This window comes from Erpetoichthys calabaricus, chromosome 2 (genome assembly GCF_900747795.2).
Source record: "Erpetoichthys calabaricus chromosome 2, fErpCal1.3, whole genome shotgun sequence".
Taxonomy (NCBI): Eukaryota; Metazoa; Chordata; class Cladistia; order Polypteriformes; family Polypteridae; genus Erpetoichthys; species Erpetoichthys calabaricus.
Window position 1 is genome coordinate 220,176,901 of NC_041395.2, and position 15,133 is coordinate 220,192,033.

General features: G+C 37.2%; 1 protein-coding gene across 1 annotated transcript in view; it reads right to left on the reverse strand.

The window, feature by feature from the left end:
- psda (pleckstrin and Sec7 domain containing a) overlaps nt 1–15,133 on the reverse strand; it is a 176,935-nt gene that overhangs the window by 93,103 nt on the left and 68,699 nt on the right. The window lies entirely within an intron of this gene.

Below are 15,133 nucleotides of genomic sequence, written 5' to 3' on the forward strand. Positions count from 1 at the left end.
TAACATCAAGTTGTGATTTGAGGGCCCCTAAAGTTCTACTGTTCACCACACTACTTGGTAATTTATTCCATGGGGTTGTTTTTGTGATGTTATTTGTGAAACTTAGAAACAATTTCTTTTAAATCCATTATTTGGGCTAATGCTCTCTCCACTGATAAGGATGCTGGAAATTGTATGAATCATAAGGACACATTTATATGACTGCTGTGTTGTATGATGGTTTTTTTTATAAATGTCAGTAATTTCACAGATTATTTGTATTAAAACTAAAATGGAGTAATAATAGTAAAAATTATAAAAATTAATAGTAATAATAATAATGAGAAAAGAAATATGCTCTTGTAGAGAATGAACGAGGTGATCACTGTGCCCATTGTTGTATTCTCTACTGTTTTCATCCCACATACTCTACACAAAAGCCTACGGAAATTACATTTAATTCAATACACATACATAAAACTACAGAAGGCAGTCATTTTAAAAACAAGTCATACAGTCATGAAATTTCTTAACACAAACACAATGCCCGAAAACATAAATACTATATGTACTGTATACACACTACATAACACTGCCCTATGTTTTGGCTTACGCCTGCATTAGCAAAGGGGCTATCTCAGAAAATACTTTGCATGATGGCAATAATAATAATAATCTTTATATATAATATGCTACCATGGCTGTTCGTTTGTCTGTCCGGGATTTTAAATTACCTATATCTCGCAAATTGTTTCACCTACTGACCTGAAATTTGGTACATATACTGTATACTACGTGATGTCTACTATCCGCTTTCGGATAGTGACCTCCAAGGTTATTCCTCTGTTTCTTTTTATTTTATTTTATTGTAGAATCAACTCTCGCATGCGTACAGGCGCCTTTCTCATCCCTACCACCTTCGCCGTCACTTCCCCTACATCCTCATATCTTAAATCATTCTTGAGGCAGATTGATGACTTAATTGCCAGCTTAAGTGAAAAATTAAGGAAAACGTACAAAGTAATTGAAATGCAAACACTGACTTAATCAGTTTTAACGCGAAAATACGCAGACGAAAGAAGAGAAGAAGCGGGCCATTAGGGTGGAGAAAAGAAGAGCTGTTCAGGAAGCAGCAAACGTATCAACTTCTGAGCAAACACATGCTAAACGTACAGAGAAAGAGGATGAAAACTATGAATGCTCAAGTCAAGTGTATTCACTGCATGTTATCATGCAGTGTGCTGTTATTGGTAATAATAATAATTATTATTTTTATGTAAAACAGGTGTAATACACAAACTATTACTCAGTATATTCAATTCAAGAAATGCCAAAGTTGCAAAATGTATGCTGTCCAGTTCAGTGATTAGGAAGAAATTTGTTCCTGAAATATTATGAGTATTCATAACAGGCACATAAATTCTCCTATTAGAACCACTCATAATAGTAATGCACTGTGCTTGCATAATAAAAGAAGAAACAGAAAGAAAACTATTGGCATGTATTCAGAATATGCATCAACAAAATATTGAAATAAGGATGGAAAAAAACGTGAAAAACAAGTGAAACTGAAACAGTGCTAAAACAAAACTATGGACTTTAACCAGAACAAAACAAAGAAATGATGACGTTTAGCATAAAGAGAGCCTCTATGAAGCCGGATACAGTACATCCTATACAAGGCTCTTGTAGTATTTCAGACATTAGGACCAAATATGCAAAAACAGCATAAAATAATATAATGGGGATAATATGAATTATACCGCTGTATTGAGTCCAAGTGTTTATCAGTCAGAGTTGGTATAGTTTAAAAAAACGTCACTCCCCAAATTTTGCAGGACTAGATGACCACATAGTTCACCTAAATGGTGGAGCTGAACCAAGAGGCAGTAAGATATATGTGAAAATATTGAAGCAAAGTACCTCTATTTACAACTATATTAACATGCATCATGATCAGATGGCACTTGATCACGTTAAAAAATCAGGAGTAAATGCATTGTTAAAGGATCACATATACCACATTTGGAGTTGGTCAGCAATGGACAATGATCATAATTCACAGTGGAAATGCAAATTTGTTTTCATTCCATATACAACAATTTTGAGGGGAGAAAGCAGCAGTCAGATAAGCCACAGAAAGGTGACCAGCCCTGACACTTTGTACAAACTTAAAAAGTGACAGGAGTGGCAGCAGTAGCGGCATGTGAAGTCATGCTACCATTTCCTTTATGTCACATGCTAAAACACTAAAGAACTGGCTTTTTCTTGTCAGTTTAGTTTCTATTCTGAGTACAAGTTAGCTGGGCTGTGCAGTGTTGCAAACAAGAGCAGAGACTGGAGATGTATTTTAATGCCTGGTATAAATGTGATCCAGATAAATTATATACGGGTACAATTTGCATTTGAAACAAACGCTAAAGGTGTCTTTGAGAAATCTAACAGTCATCACAGAATGCTTTAAAGTGGTCCAAGGGCTGGATTGTTGCGTTTGAAATTACTGCTGTAGTATAAATCTTGGCCATAGTACAGTAGATGCCTGTCATTCATCTGTCTACATTATGGTAGCTTACAGGGACATTAGTCCATGGAAGAAATCAGGGATCCCAGAGGAACATGGGTAGATCATGCAAACTGCACAGCAAAGTCATTAAACTCTCTGAGACTACCATGTTACACTCTGTGGGACTTGTCTTAGTCAAATACCATGTACTTTTGTAACTAATATAAGGCTTTATTTATCAAATTTGAGTGCTGTGCTGGACCCTATCCCAGCCAGGATGCCGTAATGAACGGACAGTATGAGAGGAGGCATAACTGGGCTGGGATGGGACTGAAGCAACACCCCATACAAAGTGATAAAATAATGGATAATGTGGGGAGTTGGTGCATCCAGGGCAGTTCCTCTCCCAGTACGGTAGATGGTAGTGCTTATGATGCCCGCAGGGTTGTATGGGAGCCGTAGTCCTGAAGGAGAGCCCTATAGGGGCCCTTGTGTGCCGCCAGGGTGTGCTGCATGGAGAGGGACTACCTGCTTCAGGGGGCTTCCGTCTGATGTCTCAGTCAGAATTTCAGTTAACGAATGGACCTCATTTACCAACCAAATACATATGTCATTAATTTGCCTCAAGCATGGTCAAATTTGACTTTGTACACATTTTCCTTGGCTCAGATCATTCAACTCTAATTGTGAATGTTCTTAGCAGATATTTGCCTTACTGGGTTACTTGGATTGTTTTGGGAGTGTCCCACACTTAGACCTTATTAGTTAACTTGTTCATTTCTCTAGACTTCAATAGTCTAAAACATAGCTTCTTAAAATATGCGTCACAACTTTGGTCATAGGTTGCCATCTTTTGGGTCACACATGGTTGTGACTCACCATTGTATTCAATTGGAAAGAATTACATATGGTTTGCAATGTGCCTTGCAATGGGTCATTGCAGGCAGTTTAAGCAATCAAAATTGCTCTGCTATGACTCCTGGTGGCCATCATGAACTGTGTCTCGAAGACACTAATAAGGGCAAAATTGGGTTGCGAGAAAACAAGTTTAATAAACAAATTGTCTAAAACATGTCTGGGTCAAGACCCCAGTTGTGAATGCTGATATCAGACATCATCCTTACTGGGTCACATGCTGGAATAAGATGTTTGCCTTTTTTATCCGACAGTTTTGAATTCACATCTTCTAACCCTCTATTTGGTGTATTGCCCAAAGAAACCTTGCTTCTTATTCTTATTGTAGTAACTTACATTACTTTACAGTCCAGTTCACTTATCTTACTTAACTTAAAGGGTCCTAACCCACCTATCATGTCACTCTGTGAAAAGGATGTCCTATTTTTTTAAGTCATAAAAATCAAATGCACATTATGAGGAACTCCCCTCAAATCTCTTAAGAATTTGACAGTCATTTATTAATGTTATCTTTCACTAATTAAGCTGAACTCCTGCTAATTTCAGGATGCCTCAAAATGTTTGAGAGATCACTTCACGCTGAATCTGATTTCCTGCTCTTCAGATGTGTAGGAGAAGGGATGTCAGTTTTAATGCCACCTTAATGTAACATGAATAAAATGTTACATTGCACGTCTGACTGACTTATAATGGATTTATTGCAAAGTCATTTAGAATGGTAATAAAAAATTTAGTGATAACAAAAAAAAAAGTTGCCTCAAAAAGAGAACTCCACACAAACAATGATAGGGCCAAAGATCATCAAGCTAATTACTCATTACTTAATGAACTGATCTGCCTTTATTTTATTTAGCACCTTTTGTAAAGAACCATCACAATATGCTTTATCATTAACAATTGAAGTTCTGAGATCCTTGGTGTTTTTTGGTGCTCATTAAATTATTAAGAACGTGATGAAATTAAAATGAAGAGATGAATTAGTTTGTGTGAAGGTTAGTGTTAGTGTGAAGAGTTATCCAAGATTTTGGATTTTCCCAAAAGAATTTCTTAGTGGTAATGAGCCATTTCATTTAGACTTTTGGGCAAAGAACTTTTTTGAGTGTTTTCTTTAGCTTGATTTTGCTGTTGTGGCTTTGGAGGTAACTCGTTTTAAGTTTCGATTCGCATACAGTTTAGCAAAACTGAGACTAAAATTATTTTGTGGATGATTGCAAAGTGTGAAATTCACTAAGGAGTTCTGGGGGCTTTATAGGTTTTTTTCATGAGTGGAAAACAAGGAATACTACTCCTTAAATACCTGCTCACGCTTTACCTGTGTTTTTCTGCAACTGTGTAAACCACACCAGTAAATTCAATTAAATTTATGTTTCTTGTTTTCATCATCGGCAAGGAGTGCACTTTTGTTTTTTATATGACACTTTACATATGAAGGAACACTGAAATGTGCCACTGTGCACATTGACATTGCTTTGTTTTCTCCATAGGAAAACTCAGCACATTGAAAGTGGGCGGTGCCAACCACTCCCACTCAGTGTTACCTAGCAACTACCTTATCTTAGAGGTGCATATGCACACTTCCAGTGATCTATTTTTTCACTAGAGAGAGAGAGGTTGGGAGCTTGTGCTGAAACAGTGCGTTGTTGCACCCTCCATATCATGAACCACCTGGATTAGGACCCGAATGTAGCTGTGCAATGAAAGCATTATTTATTATTTACAGTATGCAAAATCAATGCAGGAAGATGCTTCTGGGAAGTAAATAAACATCTTTCTTCTTGCATCAATAGCTTGAACTTTGCTGGAAGTGAAATATAATTTAATTTGCATATTTTTTCATCTCAAAATAGAATTTTATGTGAGTTTTGTTTGCACTCATCACTACTGGTAATAAACTCTGGATTGCTTCTTACTTTGATTTTGGTTACAGCCATCTCCTGGTCTGCAAAAACTGTTACTTTCTGCTTTAACTTTTATCCAGGCAGAACAGCTTTACTTGCACTAACAAGTTCTAGAAATTATCATTGAAAAAAAGATTTGATCCACATTAGGAAACCTAAGGTATGAATAACTCCATCTTAAATAGGTGGAAAGTGATGACAGAAAACAACATGTGATCTCCATTTTTAGCAAAAAAAATAGATAGATAGATAGATAGATAGATAGATAGATAGATAGATAGATAGATAGATAGATAGATAGATAGATAGATAGATCATTATTTGGCCCAATCTTAATGCATAATTCGCCTGCCTACTCACTCACTCACTCACTCACTCACTCACTCACTCACTCACTCACTCACTCACTCACTCACTCACTAACGTCTGTCCGAAGCCAAATGTGCAGTCGTCTTCTGCGCATGTCCGAAGCTGAATGCGCAGTCACCTTCTGCACAGCTGCCCGAAAAACCTTTACGAGACCGACATCCAACCCCAACATTGCGGCAGGCGGCGGATTTACGGCCGCAAAAATTCAAAGAGAAAGGCGACTTTGATTAAAGCTCTAGAGGCCTGAAAGGTGATTTCGACTACAGCTCAAGGCCTAATTACGCATTCTGATTCAATTACGCATTCATTCAATACACCTATATCAGGTTTGTGGTGCTTATACTTATTACTATTCCATATTGTACTGGAACATTCATCATTCAATATTATACTATAGGCCTGGAAAATTCATCAACTAACAGTACAAGCCTGTACAGTAATGAGTAAAGCGAACTACAATCATTACAAAACAACTTCTTCGTTACTTATCATTTGTTCTTCATACACTGCTGACACAAACTCGTGCCCGTTTCATCTTACATTGTCGAAACGGGCTCTTTGTCTAGTAGTATAATAAACAAGCAACAACTGCTCCCCTGAAATACACAGAAAGAAGGAAACTTCTGACTTGGATAAAGTAAAGAGGTGAGTCACAGCAACGTATTATAAATGCGTTTTTCCAAACATATGAAAGAAAACCACTAGTGTTTCTTGACACATTTAATATTTAATGATATTCACAAAAATTACAGAACATAAAATTTCATCACCAGAGAAATCAAAAAATATTTAAATAATAAATGCACTAGCAAATTCTTCAAAATTGAAAAATAATAATGCTAAAAGTGCCAGCATGCAAGTTCATCACAATAGAATAATATTCAAAGTAATAAATTACCAAAAGTAGATAATAAGGTGCAGGAATTGGCAGTAAAAGCCAGCATCATTACATTAAAACCAGAACATTCACAGTAGCTTGATAAAAAGGGATGAACTGGTGTGAAATGTGAAGGAGAAACATGTTTCTTCCATGTTTTTCACTTCATGAACCACTGTACAGTATTTGTCACCATTGGCTTCTACTCTATCATTAACTTTTTTCTTTCTGTTCAGTTTGAAAAAATTAATTGTTTTTCTCAGCTATCACTATAGACTAAATGGGGTACGTAAAATATAAAAAAAGTAATTTTTGAGTCAAGTAGTACTTTAAAGTCTCAGTGTCATGACATCAGAAACGTGATGATAACATGGAAGGCAAAGAGCATCATAAATAAAAAAAATGGCTGTGATTATGTAGAATACAGCCAGAAATGAAGTGGCAACATCAACATAGTAATGATAAAAATAATAAATGATAACGAAGATAATGAAAATTACAGGGAAACAAATGTAAAATGAATATTAAGGGTCAAATGCTAGGAATATGACTGATAGACTGCAACCACAATGTGACATTAAAACCTCAGAGAGCAATCAATCAAGGTTTGTGTTTGGTTTCAGAGCTTTGATTATTAATTACAACATAGACCTTTTCAATAATTAGTTAATGAGCCCTGCACTATTCTAGTTTAAATGAAATGATATAGCTTAATTTTAATTTAGAGACACTCCATGTCCTAATTTAGAGCTATAAAGTAATAACTGAAAACTACAAAGAATGATTTAGTGCTAAATAGAAGCTCAATGAATAGAGAGTATGTCAAACCTAAACGATCAAGTGTATATGCAAGGATTCGCACTTAATGTTGATGAATGATGATAGAAAGAGTAACATTTGTACAAGAACTGTAAAAAAATAAAATTAAAAATCAGTACTGTCTTTATTTCACGGTCTATGTAGATTTTTTACACATGCCTGCTTCATGCCAATTTCAAGTCATTTTTTTGAGCTGCCCATCAAATAACTGAGAGCTGGCCACTCTCCCTTAGTGTTAGTCTGCGGGACCCCTCACTCTGTGAGAACAAAAACGTTTTTCTTCTATTATTAACTTTTATTACTCTGCCATCTGTGTCTTTAGGGGATGTAATAGAATCTTAGATACTGCTTTCATTTATTTTATCTGCGGTATATGTTTGTTTGAGCTTTTGGGAGCACAATGCTATGCAAATGCAACAGTCAGTTCCACTTTCATGGCTTGTAGAAAAACACTATGATGGTAATTTATTATCAGCTAGGTAATAAGCAATAACAGCTGGATTTCAGAACAAACATCTAAAACTTTAAAGAGGCTTCCTGAAGAGGCATTCAGATATGAAGAAGAAACAGTCTGTCTCCTGCTCACCTTTAGTTTTGTTATTCAAGCAGTTAATTGTTAAAAGAATCTGAGTTTACAAACACACCTTCAAGTATTTAGGTACTCTGCCTTTTTATCACTGCACCTGAGCCCACAAAAATAAGAATCCATGCATTCACTCTTTCAGACTATTCAGATTTGGGGCCAGAGCAGAAGGAGTCTTTCACAACCACTTTGTGCACAACACCACGGTCAGTCCTAGATTGGACAGCATCCAATGTAGAGCAAATTCGCACACGCATCTAGGCACCTACTGCAGGCCAGTTTAAAATTGCTAATCACCCTACTGTGTGTGCCCTTGGGACATGACAGGAGGTCGAATTAACTCGCTCAATATTAAGAGAACTCCATGCTGCCACATCCTAGTTTTGAATGTGGCACAACTGGCATAGTCAGCAGGATTTCTTGGCCGTTGTTTGGCAGAGTCCTGGAAAATTAATTGCAACCACAAAGGGGTGTAACTGATCTCCAAACTGCAGACATAGTAATGCTCAACACAATACTAGTTTCAAATAAAAGATTTTTATTTGTCTCCAACGCCTTCTTTATACAAATGATAGCCACAATTCATAAATATAAATTCTCTCCTTCCACCTCCCATAGAGTGTTGCCCACTGCCTCCCAACTCTGATTAAATCAAGTGAGGCTGGAGGCTCTCTTTTGATATGGGAACTGCTTCTGATGTTGTGCCCAGGTTGTCTGGTGTACTTCTACATTGTATGGAAACCAGAGCAGTCCTCCCCTGGCAGCACCCTCTGGTGGTACCCAAAGATCCTGACAGGGCTGCACTTCCAGACTCCAATTCCCATGCCACCCTGTGGGTGTCTTAATCAAGTTCAGCTCTGAAGAACACTGCCATCTATCGTGTTGGGTAATGAACTGGTTCTGGTATGCCCATTTTCCCAGTTCATCCATTATGGTCCCCTGGCAGGGCAAGAATTCATCCTCCATCCGAACAGGATGCCTGTCCTTCTTCCATGAGACCTATGAAAGACAATTTACCTTCTCTTCCTTAGGATGCTATTATAAAAGTGTACATTTAATTTTCATGTATAACTAGGAATGATGTGGGCCTCCAGTCCTCAGACAAAAGTTGGTCATGTAAAACAAGCTGAACATTTCCATTTTGGCTACATATTCTTCTGTTTTCATTATTAGTAAACTTCACCCCATAGCAAGCATATCACCAATTTAACCTTTACAAGTAGTACTCTTCAACCAAACGTTGATGTAAGGATGTTTGTATATCTGCGGAAGTTGTGAGTATTTCAGGATCCCTTCATTTATCATTGGCATTCTTGCATTCTGTAGCATTTTAACAGCATATCACAGGCTCTTAAATTGCCAAACTGCACACAGATGCATAACCACTTTAGTGATACTTTGTTATCATAATTAAGACCTAAAGAGGCCTTTATTAAGGTCTTATGACATAAGAGCAAATGACTAATTGTCACATTTTTGTAGTATCTAAAGTGTTGCCAATCTTTGCATTAAATGTGTGAGTACTTATGATAACACTAGTTTTCAGTTGTTGTGTCTTTTGCCTGTTTTCTTGTATCAGTGTAACAATGTCTTATGTTTTTGTACTATCACAATGCAAACAAATTTCCCTCTGGGATGATGAAGTCTACCTAACCTAACCTAACAACATTTTCCATATAGACTATTCTGGAGTATTTCTCTCTTTTTTACACACAGTTTCAAAAACGGGTATAACTTAACAAGTGGTGTGGCAACAGGGGTAAGGAGTACATTAGATTAAGGTGATTTGTGTTTTCAGATATGTCAAATAAAGTTCTTGTTTAACATGGTGACAGAAATGGGCAATGTGTTGAAGTTTGGTCACAAATGCAAGTAAGAATTTCACTTTACTGTACAGGTTGAGGGTGGCACAGTGGTAGCAGTGCAGCCTCACAGTAAGGAGACCAGGGATCTCCCTGCATGGAGTTTGCATGTTGTCTGTGTAGGTTTCCTCCAGGTGCTCCGATTTCCTCCCACAGTCCACAGACATGCAAGTTAGGTGGATTGGTGAAACTAAATTGGCCCTGGTGTGTGGTTGGAGTTTGTGTGTGTTCACCCTAAGAAGGACTGGTGCCCTGTTCTGGGTTTGTTCCTGCCATGTGCTCTATGCTAGCTGGGATAGGCTCTGTTCAGGGCAAAATGGGTTTGAAAATGACTGACTGTACAATTGAAATTCATAACTTTCCCTATAAATTCACCACAATTCTAGAGAGTGATGATGAATTGCATGTCGGTAAGATATGTAAGTAAAAATTTCACTTTCGTCTTTAAACATGACAACACTACTACTGCTATTATATGTGGCAGTATTGATGCTTCCATCCATCCACATTATAAAACCCACTTATCTGGAGCAGGGTCACAAGGAAACTGGGGCCTTTCCCAACAAGCATTGGGCACAAGGAGGAGACAATCCAAGGACAGGGCAGATTGCAGGACAGTGGTATTGTGGTTTGAGTCCTGCCTGTATCTTATTTGTGTTTTGTATACAGAAATATGACTGGAAGAATAATGATCAAAACTACGTAAGTTATATCATCCACCCACCCATTCATTTACATTACCTGATAATCCAGAACAGGATAATGGGGAAAACTGATCTTACACTAACAAGCACTATGCACAAGGTAGGGAGAATTCCTGCACAGAGTGCCAGCCCATCACATGGTGAAAACATACACATCAAGTGTCAGTTTAGCATCATCAGTCTATCTAAGCTGCATGTCTTTGGAAAGAAACCAGGCCAAAGATGAGATCACCTGGGACATCAACCCTGGTCTGCTTTCTGCAAGGCAGCAGTGCTACCTCTGGCCACTATGCCGCTCAATACTGTCAGTTGTTCTGCCTAAATAAGAGACACAGCAGAACTGAAAAAAGAAAAAATCACATGTGCACTAGGAAATTGCTGTTGATATAACAAATCACAGTTAAAACCAGAAGTCATATGAAAAGCACCAAAATAAATTGTTATTCAGAAATCATAGTGAAAAAATAATAGTGGGAAAATAGAACTGGGAAACAAAACCATAGACTAATACACTGCAAAAAAAGTTTTTTTGTGTCTAGAAACCTGCACAGTGACAATAGCAGCATTTTGCTGTCTCATATAGTGGCATACTGCAGAGGTCACGCTGCATGGATATCAGCTTTTTATGAGGTAGCAACGATATCCATCAACAAAGATGCTCAAAATAGTGCTACCTGTAAGGCAAGATAGCAACCCAAAATGTCAATAATATAATGACAAAAATTAATGATGTAGTCCAAATCAACTAAATAAAAGGGAACAAATGACAGCAAAAGTTATCCAAAAATCATAACACTACTATTACTTCTACTTTGAACTGGCCCTGAGCAAATCACTTAAACTGCTTGTTCTATACCTGGAACAAATATATATTTCAACAAGTATAATTGTATCATAATCTTGAAAAAAAGCATCAGCTCAATCCATAAAAATAAAATTATGATGTTTTTTGTCTGTTTGTTTGTTTGCTAATCTTACAAAATTGGCAGAACTGTTTTTCAATAAAAATGTGTGTTGCTGTTCGTCCAACTTAAAATGTAGACTACATGGGATGAAGGGGAGAAGGGTTATGATGTAAACCAGTGTAGATATAGGGAGTACAATTCCCAGCAGAAGTGCACTGGGGTTGATAGGACAGCACTATCATCTGAAAGCACAAAGCTTCAAAGCTTTGAGACCTCAGGTGCAGTGTTTTCTTCCCAACTAATTCGGATAGCAGCTGTGAGTACATCATTTTATTTCATTCTGGGTTGTGCTCAGCCTCCTTGAATTTTCAAAAGTCAGTTTATGTCTATTTATTTTTATCAAGACCCTTTTCTGATAAAATAAAAAATTGAAAAGTGGCATATGGTTTTATGGAGCAATATTATTTTTTTCAGGCACCTAAAAAACCTTTAGAACTCTAAAACACCCCTTTAAGTGAGTTTTGCAGTTGTGAAATCAAATGTGAATCAAAGTTTAGCAAGTTTTTTGTGAAACTGTATGCAAAAGGAAACTCAGCCACTACCTCTTATTTTGTGATATTAGATTATAAATGGGTTTTGGAAATGGATGGATGGCTGGGTGGATATTATACATAACTAATGGAGCAAGATTTGAGTCACCGGGCAAGAACAATGGCAACCTGCTCCATGTTGGTCCAATATGAAGATAAGAATTTCATTGCATTGTGTACACGTGACAATAACTCTGACGTGAAGTGATGACACTAGATTTTTATCAAAGCAAAAACTTACATATATAACAAAAATGCCAAAATTATTTTACAGCTGTACATCATTATAAGTGTGACAGATATAAGCCATGATGAACCAGAATGAAATGTGATGTTTTAGCGCATGCCGAGTGGCTATTCAGAATAAGATCAAAAGAGTGTTCTTCATTGGTGTTCTTCCAGATGGGCTTAAAGTGGAGAAGGACAAACAAACTGTGATTGCCTTTACTACACTATTGGCACGTAGACTAATTTTGCTAAACTGGAAGAATCCTAACTCTCCTCTTTTAAGTCAGTGGGTAACTGATGTTTTATATTATTTGAAATTGGAAAAAATCTAATTCTCACTTAGAGGATCTGTGCAGAACTTTTTCAAAACCTGGCAGGATCTAATCAATAATATTTTAATATAAGCTCTTAAAGCACTAAGGAAATAATTCTCTTCCCATTTCTTTTTCTTCTCCATTTATCTGTATCTGCCTAATAAACTCATCAATTTATTTATTTTTTACTATTTTTACGTTTTAGTCCTTTGGCCATGCTCTTTTTCTCAGGGGTGGGGGTTGATTTGTTTTCAATCCTATTTTTTTTGTAAAAATGTATCTATTTGTATGGAATGATTACAATAAAATCAATAAAATTATTAAAAAAAAAGAGAATAACTGAGGACGGTGTTAGTAACCTTTATTCTTTCTTGATGGCAGATATTTATTACACTCCATTTTATGATGAGGCATTTATTAATTATAGGCTATGATGCCAATACAGCATAGTGATGTGTAGAAATTTAAAATCAACGTTGAATCATCTTTATAAAACTATTGAATACCGCCACTGGTGCTCTTTGTTCTTTAATAATACGGAGACCTGCAACAATGTCTGTGAATCCCAAAACTGTAGGTGCTTCAGCAGTCCATGAATTCATTTCTATTAAACAAACCATCCAGTTAATTAATGTGGGATTAAAACATATATTTGTGAAGCTACACTTAACTAGGAAAAGTAGCAAGGAATTACCATAATTATGGAATCCAATCATACACAAAAAGAACAAGTTCTCAACTGAGTTCTCTGAGAGCAGAGTGTGGTCACCAGGGGGCAGCTCCCCAAACACAAAAGCTTGGACACATGTGCTTCAGTAACACACAAGGATTTATTTATGTGAAACTCTTACAGGGAAGAGTTTCCAACACCACCACCACCACAAGTACAATTCAACACACAGCAATCTTTCCGTCCAATCTCATCAGCACCTCAACTTCTCACCTCAAGTGTTGTCCTCCTCCTTCTGAATCTGGCTCTCGGAGTTGAGGTAAGTAGTTCCTTTTATGTAACACCCAGAAAAAATTCTGGAGTCCCAAAGCTGTGGCTCAGTAGCACTTCTGTGTGAGGCTGGAACCCAAAAAAGTAGGATTTGCCAAATCCCTCAGCAACTCCTGACAGCACCCAATGAACCCAACAGGGCTGAGTTGATGAACTCTATTTCCTAATATGCCCTGCACTGCCATCTAGGGTCCTGGGGGAAACAAAGCCCTGTGCAAGCTGTCTCCCCCTGTCCTTCCAGGTTGTGAATGTCCCAGCTGGTCATGTTACCCTGCTGGCCCTCATTAAAGACATTGACAGTTATCATAAAGGTAGTGTAGATGATGGTTGGGGTTTTAACATTTCAGTCAGCAATGACAAAAGGGTCACTAATAAAACAAAGACATACAGTAAATATTTACTTTCCCACCTTAAATCATTACTACAAATATATCTGCCAATAATTATGCATAGCATTTATTGAAAATATAAGAATGACTGCTTCATATTGAAAGCGTAAGGTGCCAAAAAATAAAGTATTCTTGTCTGACCATGCAAACACCCGGCAGGGAAACAAGATGCCAAAGGACATACAGAACTTCATCAGATGAGAGGTAAATTTATATGCTCAATAAGAAAATTGCAGTTAACCTGTCAGCTGGCCCTCCTGGTCATTTCCTTCGTCATTCAGTGATCTGCTACACAGATACTGTGGAGTTTTGTTCTCTGCAGGAACTCGCACACTGTCTCTCTCTCTCTCCCTGGCAAGTATGGCTTGGCATTGAGTGCCATCTTAAACAGATTGATGTCACCATCTGCTCTGCTTTCAAGCAGATTGTCCCACACATGAAAGCCTGCTTGAGCAAAGTATTTAGTGGATGAACTAAAATTGGGCTGCAAGGAAAAGACTACACGAAGAATCTCTTTTCAGTAGCTGAATTTAGTGGAGCAAGTAGGAACAACAGGGTGGAAATGCCTACATCCATGTGAAAAACAAAGCCAAATCACTTACTATAGCTGTAATGGCAAGTGTGCTAGAAGTGGTAAAAGTGTGTCACTAATGTTGTTCTTCTTTGTATTCATCAAGCAGCACTTCTAGGAGAATACATGACCACAATTGTCTGCATTCATGTTGCTTGTCAGTAGAATGCAGAAGGTCTAAATCCACAGAGTTGTCACTTTAAAAGAATAGTCTTTGCTTCAAGGGCTATCAAATTAAATTAAAAGGGTTTAATTTGCAATTAATAATGATCTCCTTAAACAGGAGGGTCACTTGAAGTTGGAGCCACGTTATATATTTATAGAATTCACGATAATCAGCTGGTGGCTATCAGTTCAGCTTCTGTGTATTTGAGAAAGTCACTTAACCATCTTGTGTCCTAAAGGTAAAATTTTACACTAGCAACTGTAAGGTACCCCAAACTTGTAAGGTGCCTTGGATAAAGGTGTCATGAAAATAATACATTAAAAATATTATTGATTTTTTGAGCAGCCACACTGGCATAAATTAATTGAAAGCCCTTTAGTACAATGGAGTAAGATTTACACCAATTACCGGTGTGGGATCCTTACCTTTCTATTGTTTAAACATTTGTTACAATTGGAAAA